Source organism: Hemiscyllium ocellatum, chromosome 48, assembly GCF_020745735.1.
Source record: "Hemiscyllium ocellatum isolate sHemOce1 chromosome 48, sHemOce1.pat.X.cur, whole genome shotgun sequence".
Lineage (NCBI taxonomy): Eukaryota > Metazoa > Chordata > Chondrichthyes > Orectolobiformes > Hemiscylliidae > Hemiscyllium > Hemiscyllium ocellatum.
The window spans coordinates 12,359,553-12,374,473 of NC_083448.1; the positions used below are offsets into that span (position 1 = coordinate 12,359,553).

At 42.8% G+C, this 14,921-nt stretch overlaps 1 protein-coding gene across 1 annotated transcript in view; it reads right to left on the reverse strand.

Annotated features, from left to right (window-relative positions):
* LOC132837015 (gamma-glutamyl hydrolase-like) overlaps positions 1-14,910 on the reverse strand; it is a 55,628-nt gene extending 40,718 nt beyond the window's left edge. The window contains exon 1 of the mRNA XM_060856651.1: positions 14,543-14,910. The gene's annotated coding sequence lies outside the window, so the exon portion shown is untranslated. The remainder of the gene's footprint in view (positions 1-14,542) is intronic.
* Positions 14,911-14,921: the final 11 nt, after the last annotated feature.

Here is a 14,921-nt window from a genome sequence, read left to right on the forward strand (position 1 = left end):
AATCTGCCATCCTTACTGGTCTGGCCACTGTCCACAAGAATACAGTTGACAATTAATTGCCCACTGGGCAGTTAGGGATGGACAATAAATACTGGCCCAACCAGTGACACCCACATCCTCTGAATGATCTTTAAAAGACATGAGTTGTCTCAGTCAGCAAAAACAGTTTTAAAATGGACAAAACTGAAAGAAATTGACTAATCTTTGATTACATTTCCATTCTTTTGCACAGATGCTGTGGGATGTTGCCTGAAGCATTTCACCTGATGTGCAGAGGTCTTCAATCTCGGGCACAGCCTCTGCACCAAGCTACATTTTCAAAAACCACCACCAGAAAATGCAAGTGCAAAACAGATACACACTGCAGCACTGTGTAAATTGCCAATTTTTAAGTTCCATGTTTCACATTACACACCAGAAATTAACTTGTGGCATACAGTCAATTCAGAATAATTCATGTAAAACAGCACACATTGCAGAATAAAAATGTTATTTTCTACACTTTGACACTTTTATTACCATGCAAGACACTATCAATACAAGGATCATTTTGTGGTGATAACAATTTTAAAAAAGCCTTTTGATTCCTGTGTAGGCTATGTTTCAAACCTAAATGATTTGTGTCAAGCCCACTGCTCATTTCAACTTGACCCTGTTTGTAGGGACATGGGTAACAATGTCCCATGAGGATGTTTCCAAGCATTTGGAAGAGTGTGGTACCAGCATAAATGTTGTCTCTGGTGGACCTCACTGGTGATTAATCATGATCACATCTGTGGTAAGTGTTGGTTGTTTTAGAAAATCTGCCTCAGAGTTCATGAGGTGGAGCCTGAGCTTCAAACAAAGTGACGCACCAGGGAGGAGGTCGCTGGATCCTGTGTGAGAGGAGGCAGTCAGACACTCAGATTACTGACTCGAATTCAGTCAATGATCTCGGACAGGAGGCTGTGAGCAAGGCAGAGAGAGGCATTCAGGAGGTAGTGGTGCAGGACCCTGCACTTTTGTGCTTGTCTAACAGGCTGCGATTTCTGCTCTCCACATGCAGGAAAGTGGGGCTGAAGGGAGGATGAGCAAACTGATGACAGTGCCACTGTATCAGGAGTCATTCAAGAGGGGTGAGAAAAAAAAACCCAATATGGTTGTAATTGACAAGGGCAAGCCAGGGGAAATAAAAGATTGTTCTCTGTGCCCATGATCAAAAATCCCAAAAGCTGTGTTATCTGCCTAGTGCCCGGCTTGAAGCTATCTCAGCTGGCTTGCAGAGGAACTTGGAATGGGAGGGGAAAGACTCAGTTGTGATCCATTTGCTTTACTATCACTGCATGTTCCTTTCATATTTTAAGCTAATGACCTGGCACCTTTGAATCACATCTTTACTATCATCGGTTTGTCTGACATGATGGGGCAAAAGCTAAAAAACCAAACAGCTTCGAGCCAAAGAATATGATATCACTGAGATCTGTTGAAACTGGTTGTGGATGCTCAGTCTGTGCACCAACTACAGGTCCAAACAGAAGACTATAATTCCCATGTAAAGGAAGCCTTTACCAGAGTGTTTATACTGGCTAGAACTGTCCTCTCTTTTTTGCCTAAATTATTCTGTTGAACTCTTCAAAAGGCTTGATACAACTTACGAATAACTGCACTGGAAGTGATTGGAACTGCAGTACTGATATTTATGTCAGCCAATGCCCAATTGTGATATTCTCTCTGAACCTAAATTTGGAGAGCCCATTCATTATATAGGTATGCAATATTCTGTCAAAGACATCTCCTGATCCATTACCCTGTCTTGCACATGAAAAATCAAATACTGGAGTGGTATTTCTACTGGCGACATCCCACATTTAGTCACAATGGGGCACCAACTCCAGAACAGATTTGACACGATTGGTAATTAGCCTGGTCAGTCTTTTGTGATCCACAATCAAAAATGAAATGGGTCACCATTTCTACTTCCACTTGTATATGAGGGTCATAATCTCTTTTCTATGGATTCTGAGCTTCTAATGTGCATTCACTGTATACTTCAAATAGGTCTGGACTGATCCACTCCCAGAATCAAACAGAACTCTGGGAAAATTAACAAACAGTGAAATTCACAACTAATCTTGGCGGAACTGTTGGGCGAAGTTCACATCACAGAATCAGATAAGTTAATTGTTGTTTTAAGTCTGTCCAAGAGAAAGGCTGCAGTAGTGAGAAAATTGAATTCTTTCTTGATTCTGTGTTTTTGGAGATACGTCTCTTGATTAAACTTAAAATATAAGCCAAAGCTATTAATTTAACCTGGGGCAGTGTTTGTAGAGGAATAAGGTGGTGTTATTTTCTGGGTCTGGACATTGTGAAGGAGCAAAAATGACCTTTGCAGTGATATGTACTTCTTGTCAGATGAGGCAGTTGAAAGGTTACTGTGGATTATATCTGCCATAAATGCTGTTGGATGCAAATCTTATCAGATCGAGTGGATAGGTTGGAGAGACAGACAGAAATGATGAGCAATTTGCAACACCAACAGTATGTGATGTATGGCAGTTATGGGGGGGGGGGGGGGAAAAGGGGTCTCAGATACAGTCACATAGATGGGTTAACTCCAGGAAGGGAAAGAGAGGAGGCAGCTAGAGTATGAGTCTTTTGTGGATAAACTCATTTCAAACAGATATGCTGTTTTGGAAAATGTAGGGGGTGATGGATTCTCAGGGGAACGTAGCATGAACAGCCAAGTTTCTGGTATTGAAACTGGCTCTAAAGCAACGAGGGGAATGTCAGCTTTCAAGAGATCAATTGTGTTAGGGGATTCCGTCGTCAGAGGTGCAGACAGATGTTTCTGTGGCCAGCAGAGAAAAAGCAGAATGGTGTGTTGTTTCCCTGGTGCCAGGGTCAAGGATGTCTCAGAGAGGGTGCAGAATGTTCTCATGGGGGAGAGGGGCCAGCAGGAGGTCATTGGAAGGGAAAGGTTGAGATTCTGAAGGGAGATTACAGAGAGTTCAGCAGAAATTTAGAAAGGAGGTCCTCAAGGATAGTAATATCTGGATTACTCTCAGTGCTACAAGCTAGTGAGGGCAGGAATAGGAGGCTAGACTAGATGAATGCATGGCTGAGGAGTTGGTGTATGGGAAAAGGATTCACATTTTTAGATCATTGGAATCTCTTTTGGCGTAGAAGTGACCTGTACACGAAGGACGGATTGCACCTAATATACTAGCAGGGAAATTTGCTAGAACTGCTTGGGAGGATTTAAACTAGGGGTGGGACCCAGGGAGATAGCGAGGAAAGAGATCGATCTGAGACAGGTACAGCTGAGAACAAAAGTGCGTCAAACAGTCAGGGACAAGGTAAGACTAATAAATTAAACTGCATTTATTTCAATGCAAGGGGTGTAACAGGGAAGGCAGATGAACTTAGGGCATGGTTAGGAACACTGAACTGGGATATCATAGCAATTACGGAAACATGGCTCAGTGATGGGCAGGACTGGCAGCTTAATGTTACAGGATACAAATGCTACAGGAAGGATAGAAAGGGAGGAAAGAGATGAGGGGAGTGGCATTTTTTGATAAGGGATAGCATTACAATTGTACTAAGGGCGGATATTCCCGAAAATACATCCGGGGAAGTTATTTGGGTGGAACTGAGAAATAAGAAAGGGATAATCATCTTATTGGGATTGTATTATGAACCCTCCCAATAGTCAGACAGAAATTGAGAAACAAACTTGTAAGGAGATCTCAGCTATCTGTAAGAATAATAGGGTCGTTATGGTACGGGATTTTAACTTTCCAAACATCGACTGGGACTGCCCTCGTGTTAAAGTTTTGAGAGGAATTTCTTAAGTGCGTACAAGACAATTTTCTGATTTGGTATGTGGATGTATCTACTAGAAAAGGTGCAAAACTTGACCTATTCTTGGGAAATAAGGCAAGGCAAGTGACTGAGGTGTCAGTGGGGGAGTACTTTGGGGCCAGCGACCATAATTCTATTCGTTTTAAAATAGTAATGGAAAAGATTAGACCAGGTCTAAAAGTGGAAGTTCTGAATTGGAGAAAAGCCAATTTTGACGGTGTTAGGCAAGAACTTTGGAAAGCTGATCAGAGGCAGATGTTCGCAGGCAAAAGGATGACTGGAAAATGGGAAGCCTTCATAAAAAAGATAACAGGAATCCAGAGAACGTATATTCCTGTTAGGGTGAAAAGGGAAGGCTGGTAGGTATAGGGAATGCTGGATGACTAAAGAAATTGAGATTTTGGTTAAGAAAAAGGAGGCATATGTCAGGTATAGACAGGATAGATCGAGAGAATCCTTGGAAGAGTATAAAGAAAGCAGGAGTATACTTAAGGGGGAAATCAGGAGGGCAAAACGGGGACATGAGATAGCTTTGACAAATAGAATTAAAGGAGAATCCAAAGAGTTTTTACACATATATTAAGGACATATATTAAGGACAAACTTGGGAGAGATTAGGGCCCCTCAAAGATCAGCAAGGCAGCCTTTGTGTGGAGCCACAGAAAACGGGGGAGATACTAAATGAATATTTTGCACCAGCATTTACTGTGGAAAAGGATATGGAAGATATAGAGTGTAGGGAAATAGATGGTGACATCTTGCAAAATGTCCATATTACAGAGGAGGAAGTGCTGGTTGTCTTGAAACGGTTAAAGGTGGATAAATCCCTAGGACCTGATGAGGTGTACCTGAGAACTCTGTGGGAAGTGATTGCTGGGCCTCTTGCTGAGATATTTGTATCATCGATAGTCACTGGTGAGGTGCCAGAAGACTGGAGATCGGCAAACGTGGTGTCACTGTTTAAGGGCGGCAGTAAAGACAAGCCAGGGAACTATAGACTGGCGAGTCGGATCTCAGTGGTGGGTAAGTTGTTGGAGGGAATCCTGAGGGACAGGATGTTCATGTATTTGGGAAGACAAGGACTGATTAGGGATAGTCAACATGGCTTAGTGCATGGGAAATCATGTCTCACAAACTTGATTGAGTTTTTTGAAGAAGTGACAAAGAGGATTGATGAGGGCAGAGCAGTAGATGTGATCGATATGGACTTCAGTAAGGCGTTCGACAAGGTTCCTCATGGGAGACTGATTAGCAAGGTTAGATCTCATGGAATACAGGGAGAACTAGCCATTTGGATACAGAACTGGCTCAAAGGTAGAAGACAGAGGGTGGTGGTGGAGGGTTATTTTTCAGACTGGAGGTCCGTGACCAGTGGAGTGCCACAAGGATCAGTGCTGCGTCCTCTACTTTTTTGTCATTTACATAAATGATTTGGATACGAGAATAAGAGATACAGTTAATAAGTTTGCAGATGACACCAAAATTGGAGGTGTAGTGGACAGCAAAGAGGGGTACCTCAGATTACAACAGGAGCAGAGAAGTGACAGATGGAGTTTAATTCAGATAAATGAGAGGTGCTGCACTTTGGGAAAGCAAATCTTAGCAGGACTTATACACTTACTGGTAAAGGATCAAAGGAGTATTGCTGAACAAAGAGACCTTGGAGTGCAGGTTCAGAGCTCCTCAAGAGTGGAGTCACAGGTAGAGAGGATAGCGAAGGCGGCGTTTGGTCTGCTTTCCTTTATTGGCCAGAGTACTGAGTACAGGAGGTCATGTTGCACCTGTACAGGACATTGGTTAGGCCACTGTTGGAATATTGCGTGCAATTCTGGTCTCCTTCCTATCGGAAAGATGTTGTGAAACTTGAAAGGGTTCAGAAAGGATCTACAAAGATGATGCCAGGGTTGGAGGACCTGAGCTACAGGGAGAGGCTGAGCAGGCTGGGGCTGTTTTTCCTACAGCGTCAGAGGCTGAGGGGTGACCTTATAGTGGTTTACAAAATTATGTCTATTTATCCTATCAAGGCCCCTCAAAGTCTTTTCCCTGGGGTCAGAGAGTCTAGAACTAGAGGGTATAGGTTTAGGGTGAGAGGGGAAAGATATAAAAGAGACCTATGGGGAACTTTTTCATGCAGAAGGTGGTACATGTATGGAATGAGCTGCCAGAGGAAGTGGTGGAGGCTGGTACAATTGCAACATTTAAGAGGCATTTGGATGGATCTATGAATAGGAAGGGTTTGGAGAGATATGGGCCAGGTGTTGGCAGGTGGGACTAGACTGGGTTGGGATATCTGGTCGGTGTGGATGGGTTAGACCAAAGAGTCTGTTTGAGTGTTGTACACCTCTATGACTCTCTGACTCTAACTCAGTTGTAAGCCAGAAGTAATAAAACAAAATATTGTGAAAAAGGGACACTTGACTTGAAATTGAACCTGACTCCGATTCCTCTGTGCCAAATTTTGTTTGCCACACCTGCTGAGTTTTTTCCAGCAATTTCTGTTTTTCTTTCAGTTGTGAGCCATTGAAATTAGTCCCAATGTTAGAAACAAAGGACTTAGCAGATTGCTGTTCTGAACAAAGGCAGACATAAATTAAGTGGAACGCATTTTTGTACATTAGGTTTTCTAAAATTGCTCAACATCTTCATAACTTCAAAAGACTGAGGTTTGCTTCCTGCAGTAGAATACTGTATCCAGATGAGTGGAACTGAATTTGATGCATTCTGACCATATTAGTAGTCCCATCATTGTGACGATTCTGTCAGAGCTGAGGTGTATATACTCCAAATTATAGGTCAGCTTTGACTTTGGCAAGTGAATCTAGGAGTGCAACATGTGAAGTGGGAGATTGAACAGTCTGCACATCAGTGGAAGCAGTCTTTGGACTCATTTTAATACTGTTTATCACTTACCAGATCTGTTGCCTGACAGAGTTCCGGTGCTTAGAATTAGTTTACTCCTCCATACCCATAGCATTCAGACATAGTCTCATCTGTTTTCAGCTGAGAAAACCACACAAGTCCAACCTGCTGGAATTATTCTAGCTGAGTCGACTTAGGGGGTTCAATGAAAGAGTGAGGTTTATGCTCTCTTCCTTTGGACAGGTATGTCAGGTCCATTTTCGTTCCAGCGCATTGTTGCTATTTGCCATAGCTGAGTGCAGTGGCCTCTTCACAGTGACAAATATTTTGGTGCTTAGTTTCTTTTCCTTCATCTCCTTCGTGTTTTCTGCTTTTCCTGCAGTCTTATTGTCTGTACAGGATGGGAATTGCCTCTTGCTTCTGATCTCAGAAGTGGCTTAGTCCTAGCTGATGTCTGAAGAGTTATTTATACATAAAATCTATTTGCATAGATTAGGTTAAGCTGTTAATTCTGTGCTTACCAGAAGCCCATGCGTACTTTTATCACTCTCAGTACCTAAAGTTCATAATTGCCAAAAAAAAAGACATCTTTCTCAAAATTTCTCAAAGTAACATATCTGCTGATGTAACATCAGAAATGTAATCTTTTGTAGCAAACTGAAGAACTTGATGTCCAAGTACAGCAGGTCCACATGTTGCAAGAAGCATTAGAACGTCATTATGTTTCAGAGGACAGAAATATTGAAAATAGGAGCAGAACAGACCAAGTGACTTTTGAGCGTGCACACAGTCACAAATATGATCATGGTTGATCCCACCTTCTCCCCATATTACTTAATCCTTTTCAACCTGAAGAGCAACATCTAACTCCTCATGAACACACAATGTTTTGGCTTCAACCACGCTCTGTGGCTGTCAATACCACAGGCTCACCAGTCTCTGGGTGAAGAAATTTTTCCGTAACTCAGTTTAATATTGAAGAGTATTCCTATTAGGACTATGACCCTGGATTCTGCACTTCCCCACCAACGGCACATCCTTTCTGCACCGAGCCTGTCAAAGCCTGTTAAAATTTGATCAGTTTCTTTGAGAGCTCCTCCCCTCCCCCATTCATCCAAACTCTTGTAAATATAAGCTGAACCAACTCAATCTCTTACCCTATGTCAGTCCTACCATTACAAGAATCAAGTTAGTCCATCTGCACTGCATGCCCTTGATAACAAGAACATCCACTATTTCCGAAGTGCTCTGCTACAAAACCATTGTCAATGGACTCTTGCACCTTCTCCACTACAAATGTTAGACTCACTGGTCCATAATTCCTTGTTTTCTCCCTACGCCCCTTCAGAAAAAGTGACATTATATTAGCTACCCTATAATCTGTAAGAACTGTTCCAGGAACAAATTAACATTGGAAGGTGATCACACAAATACATTCACTATTTTGAGGGCTACTTTCATAAGTAGCCCGAGACAATGATTATTCGGCCTTGGAATTTACCAACCTTCAATCCCATCAATTTCTCCACTGATTCAGATTTGCTTCAGTTCTTCCTTTTAATGAAATCCACATTACTTGTGTCTTTCTTTGTGAAGGCTGAAGTGAAATGTTAATTTAGCTTGTCATCCATTTCTTGGTTGCCCATTCACATCCCCATTTCTGATTGTAAGGGAGCTACGTTCGTGTTCACCAATCCTTTTCTCTTGACATACTGACAGAAACGGTTTCATTTAGTTCTTCTTAGAAGCTGACTCGCACTCTACTTGCCTGTAAATCAATCCCTTGGTCCACCTGTGCTGACTTCTAAACTGTTCAGAATTCTCAGGTACATGGCTTTTCCTTGCCAATTCATACTCCTCTTTCCCTCACACCCCTCCCACCCCACCCCCCCGCCATCTCATACTAATCTGTAACTTCCCGTATAAGCCATGATTTCATCACAGTTCTTTGCAAACTTGCGCCAGACAGGAATATATTTTTGCTGCTTAATTTGATCTTTGAACATTTGCCACTATCTTTCCATTATCATTCCTTTCAGTAACATTTCCCAATTCATCAGAGCCAACTCATGCCTCTTACCATTGCAGTTTTCCTTCCTTGAGATTCAGGACCAGGAGTCTCAGAATCAAATACCTCACTCTCCATCTTGATATAAAAACCTGATCCCATTATTGTTGCTCATCGTAAAGAGGGTTAAAGGGACCTTCTCAGGATAGCAGCCGTCAACAAGTGGTGTTTCACAAGGCTGAGTGTTGGGACCGACAACTTTTCACTTTATACATTAAGGAACTAGATGAAGGAAATTAGAGCATTCTGGCTCAGTTTGCAGACGACAAAAACAGAGGGACAGGTAGCACTGAGGAGGCGGGGAGGCTGCAGAAGGATATGCTCAGGCTCAGAGAGCGGGCAAAGTAGTGGCAGTTGGAGTACAACATGGCAAAGTAAGGGGTCATGCAGTTTGGCAGGAAGAATACATGGCCTATTATCGAAAAGGGAAGAAAATTCAGAAGTCTAGAGTGCAAAGAGGCTTGGGAGTTCTAGCCCAGGATTATCTCAAGGTAAATTTGCAGGTCGAGTCAGTAGTTAGAAAGGCAAATGCAGTGACGGCATTTATAATACCAAAGCGGGTACGTACATCTGAGGCTCTTTAAAGGCTCTGGTTGGACCACTTTTGGAGTATTGTGTGCAGTTTTGAGTCCCCTCTCACGAAGGATGTACTGGCCTTGGCCCAGATGGCTGTGGAGGCCAGGTCATTGACTATATTTAAATGTGAGATGGACAGGTTCCCGAGTATCAAGGGGATCAAAGGTTATGGCGAGAAAGTGGCAGAATGGGGTCGAGAAACTTAACTGCCATGATTGAATGGTGTAGCAGACTTGATGGGCTTCATTTCTGCTCCTATGTCTTATGCTGTAATGATCTTTCATGATTACATGACCAATTATTCATTATTCATGATATGATAACCAGTCTTGGAGGGCCTGTTTTCTTGTTGGTGACTAGATGTCAGAAGTCACATGACACCTGGTTCGAGTCCAACAGGTTTCTTTGATATTACAAACTTTTGCAGCACTGCTCCTTCATCAACTCAAGTCAAATCTGATGATGGAGCATTGCTCCAAAAGCTTGAGATTTCAAAGAAACCTGTTGGACTATAACCTGTGTTGTGTGACGTCTGACTTTGTCCATTCCAGTCCAACGCTGACACCTCCCCATCATGGTAACTCGATATTAAGAGTCCCTTTAGCCTACTGAGTCATGTTGGTTACCAAGCACCTATCCAATCTGGTCTCATTTTCCAGCACTTCCACCCTTCAAGTGTACATCCAAATATTTTTTCAATGCTTTAACAGTTCGCACTTATACCATTCTTTCAGACAAGGAGTTCCAGATTTTCACCATCCTCTGAGAAAGATCTTTCCTTAAAACAACACTACAATTCCTGCCCTTTGCCTTGAATTTACATCTCCTGGTGCCATAGTTGTGAATATGTCTGCTGAGTTGCAAAGTTGATTTGCAGACATTTTGTCCCCAGTCTGGTGACATCTTTAGTGCTTTGGAGCCTCATGTGAAGCATTGCTGTACTGTGTCTTCTGGAATTTATTTGCTTCCTTTCCTGCCGTTGCCGGTTCTGTTTGTTTGTCGTAGTGGCAGGTATTTTGGGGCGAGGGGCTTGTTGATGGAATCTGTGGATGAGCACCATGCGCCTAGAAATTCTCTGGCCGTCCTTTGTTGGGTTTGTCCTCACTTGTGTTACTCCAGTCACATTTGTGGTCCTTGTCATCCATGTGTATGACCACTAGGGACAGCTGGCCGTGGCATTTAGTGACTGGTGTGTTCTTTCTACATCACATCCAGGAACAGGAGTTGGTTGCTGGTTTCTTTCTCTTGTAAATTTGATCTTTGTGACCATGATGTTGATAATCTGGTGTTTGTTCTCAATCTTTTGTTATCTTAATAATTACAGAAGCATTATCCATGGATCTGATCTGGAGTTTGGATCAGATTTGTGGGAGGGTTGTTTGTTCCAGTCTTTGCATCACTGATTCTGCTATAAGCAGAGATGGGCGAGCCCATAGGTGTCCCATTAAACTGTTCAAGTTGTTTGGTTGTTGAATGTGAAGTGTGCCGTTAAGCAGTCCTTGTTGATAGGTTCCTCACCATGTCATCTGTTCTGCTTGTCAAGGAAGTTGGCGATGTTTTTTCTGGTAAAAAATGAGGTCTGCAGATGCTGGAGATCACAGCTGCAAATGTGTTGCTGGTCAAAGCACAGCAGGCCAGGCAGCATCTCAGGAATAGAGAATTCGACGTTTCGAGCATAAGCCCTTCATCAGGAATAAGATGGGCTTATGCTCGAAACGTCGAATTCTCTATTCCTGAGATGCTGCCTGGCCTGCTGTGCTTTGACCAGCAACACATTTGCAGATGTTTTTTCTGGCTAGAGAGTTTGGTCAGTTGAAGTGAACAGTGTCGTTACATTGAATGAGACCATTGCTTCGTTCTTGGGTTTATGTTCTTGATGTTGTCCTGTGATGATTGTACGGACTATTTAGATCTACTGATCAGATATGTCAGTTTTTGTTGGCATTCTTTCACTACTTTATGTGATACGTTCCTGGAAGTGCCATAATAGATCTAAGTGGTGTGTCTGGTTTGCGTACCTTGGGTAATCTATGAAACCTTAGGGTATTGTTGCCCTCTGACTTACGATGGATGGAACCAATCTTGGTGATCAGTGTGTTTTTTTTGTAGGTTCTGTCGTGGGTTGTTTCATCCATTGGTTAGCTATGGTGTAGGGACATACTCCCTCTGCGGGTAGATATTGGTATCTGCCAGTAACCTCTGTTTTCTGAACAAATTCAGCCTCAACCATAATCACAGTCATTTTGCCTTTATCTGCTATAAATCAAGCTTATGTTCTTGTTGGACATCTCTTTGGTGTTGAGATTGTTCATTTGTCTTTTCTTTGTTAATAAGGGTACAAAGGTTTGTCTGAGTGCTTGCTGTCTGTCTTTGGTTAATCTCGTGCTGCAAGGAAGTCTGTTGTTTTGTGTCCCTGTGCTGGTAGTTGAGTCCAATGGTTAGTGCCTTGTTTTCTGTGTCTGTAAGCTGTCTGTTGGAAAGGTTTCTTACCCAGGTATCTGTCGTATTGTCTTCTCTTTTGTTGGTTAGCGTAGTCATTTTGTCTTGTAGGGCTGTTCTCTTACTGTATGTGGTTCTGTTCTGTCTTATGGTGATGGCCTGCTTGATTGTTGTGATCCACTGCTGGTTGGTGGTTTTTGAAATTCACAATTTATTGCACACAATTTCTTGTTTGTTCCTGTGTAGTTTGTTGCATGCATCCATCATCATAACCTGGATTAGCCTGAGACCGTTGTGTCTCAGTGTATTTCTCTGGCTTGTGTGATTGGTGGTCTGTTTCTGACACAGGATGATAGTAATGTGATTCCTTCAGCGCCCATGTCGGGTTTGGGGTTGTACATAGGTAGCACTTAGAACTGCCTACGGAATAGTGAATACACTGCAAGAGTGTACAGAAAAACCACACAGACCAGGTCCTGAACTTCAACAGCAACCAGCCCAATACACGAGAGAAGCTGCATTTAGACCTTGGTCAAAAGGGCTACAACAGACTGCTGCTCTCTCAACCTATGAAGAGATGAACACCTCTATAAAGTCTTTTGCCAAGAACAGATATTCCTGCAACTTCATCCACAGATGCCTACCCGACAAACAACATGAGGACTTGCCAGGAGCTAACACTAGTCATGCTACCTTAAAGAACATCTTGGAACTAACAGTTTGATTTTTCCAATCACGGATTCATGACAGCCATACAGACAATAACTCAGCAGGACAAAAGACCCTAAATACCCATCATGTGTAAGACTACCATAATTTAAAAGATTCCATGCAAAGACTGCATGAAACACTATACAGGACAAACAGGTAAACAACTAATATTACACAACACAAAACACTAACCAGCCACTAAACACCACGACCAGATGTCCTAAGCAGCCATACACACTGATGACAAGGACCACAAATTCAACTGCAACAACACAAAGATCTTAGGACAAGCTCAGAAGACAGCTGGAGAATTTCTCGAAGCACTGCACCCATTCACAGACCCCATCAACAAACACATCGACCTGGACCCTATATATTGAGTATCTCCATTATTAACTCCAGCCCAGGAAACATCCTGGTAAATGTCCTCCAGACAGCAGTCACATGCATTCTATACTGTGCAACCAGGACTGTGCACAGTATTCAAGCTGTGGCCTCTAATGTTATGTACAGCTCCATCCCAAGCTACTAGATCTCATATACTGGTTGACTAATTGATGCAAGTATCCCATGTGATTTCTTTCCAACCTTGTCCACCTGCTGTGTTGCTTTCAAGAATCTTTGGATAAGAACACCAAAGATATTTAGTGATTTAAATCTTAGGAGTAGGATAAAAGGTCAACACAATCGGGGCGAAGGGCCTAAATTGTGCTTAATGTTCTACATTCTAACACCAAGGTCCCTCTGAATCTTTATGTTCTTGTGGCCTGCTATATGTTGTGAACTCATCAGCAATATTGCTCCTCAAAAAGTGTTACTCACTTCACCAGCCTCCACCACATCCTCTGGCAGCTCATTCCATACATGTACCACCCTCTGCATGAAAGTTGCCCCTTAGGTCTCTTATATCTTTCCCCTCTCACCCTAAACCTACGCCCTCTAGTTCTGGACTCACCGACCCCTCGTGATTTTTAACTTAGTATATCTTGATGGCTGTACGATTATTCTTGGCTTCCTGCCACAAAGCCAACTTTGGATCCAATTTGCCAAAATGCCCTCAATCCCATGGATTCTGATCTTCTTGACGAGACTCCATGTGTCACTTTCTCACAGGCTTACCGAAATCCACAGATTGCATCAACTGCACTACCCTCATCTACACAATATTCACCTCTTCAATAAAGTTCCTAAAACCTGTTATACATGATCACCCCCTTAACAAAGCTATGCTGATTTTCCTTGGATTAATTCTTGCCTCTCCAAATAGAGATTAATTCTATCCATCGTGTCCTGCCCTGCAATGCTCTCCCTTGCCCCCCACAGCAGCCCAAGATTCATCTCATTTAGGTCCAGGGATTCATCAAATTTTATTGAAAGGTTTGACCACTTTGCCTGAAAACATAGAAGACAAGTCAAAGACCAAATCAGAAATTGCTGAGAAAGCTCAGCAGGATTGGCAGCATCTGTGGAGAGAAATCACAGTTAATGTTTTGGGGTCCAGTGACCTTCTACAGAACTGATTTCCAGCTCAGTTATTTCGGTTTCTAATACAAATCAAAGAACCTGGTGATCAAATTATTGTGCTGTTATCATTTTTGTTATTGTGGTCAATACAAACCAATAATTCCTGATGAAGGGCTCTGGCCCGAAACGTCGAATTTCCTGTTCCTTGGATGCTGCCTAACCTGCTGTGCTTTAACCAGCAACACATTTTCAGCTCAATACAAACCAATACAATACAAACATGACAGAAGCATTTAGACACTAAGGTAAGTGCAAAGAAGAGCTGCAAACTGATCAGTCGTCTCCACAGTCTGATTTATAAAAGGCCAAATAAAAACCGAGCAACATTGGAAGTACAAGTCTGTTGTACCAATCAATAAAATCATGGCTAAATCCACATCTCAATACTGTATACTTTCCCACCTTTGCTCCATATCCAAAAAGGTGCATTTGCCAAACAACATCTCTTGATCTTGACAGCTCCAGTTGTCCCAGGATCCACAGCGTTTTGAAAAAAAGAGAATTCCCCATTTGTGTACGTACCTTTTGTCGTGTGGAGGACACGTTGAGACTGGTGTCAGCAAATTTCGGGTTGCTGGCCGGAACGTCTTCTCACACAGGGTCCTCGATTCATGGCTTGGCTTCTCAGATGGAGCAGCCTGGAGAAAGAAACCTCTGGAACCAGCGAAGGAACAGCTGGGGACCTTGTCATGTTGGGTCTCAGGCGGACGGATAAAGAGGGGGCGAATGGCCTCTCTCTTTCGCAGAAATGGTCAGCAGGCGGACACTCTGAAAATCGGGGCAAGTTGAAGCAGCGGGAATGCTCGGTATTTAACTGCCAATTTCTGTCAGTTTTCCCGACAACCTGCTTCTCGCTGCACAGGCAGCGACTGCGCACCACCCCCGTGCGGGGGGAGTGCGC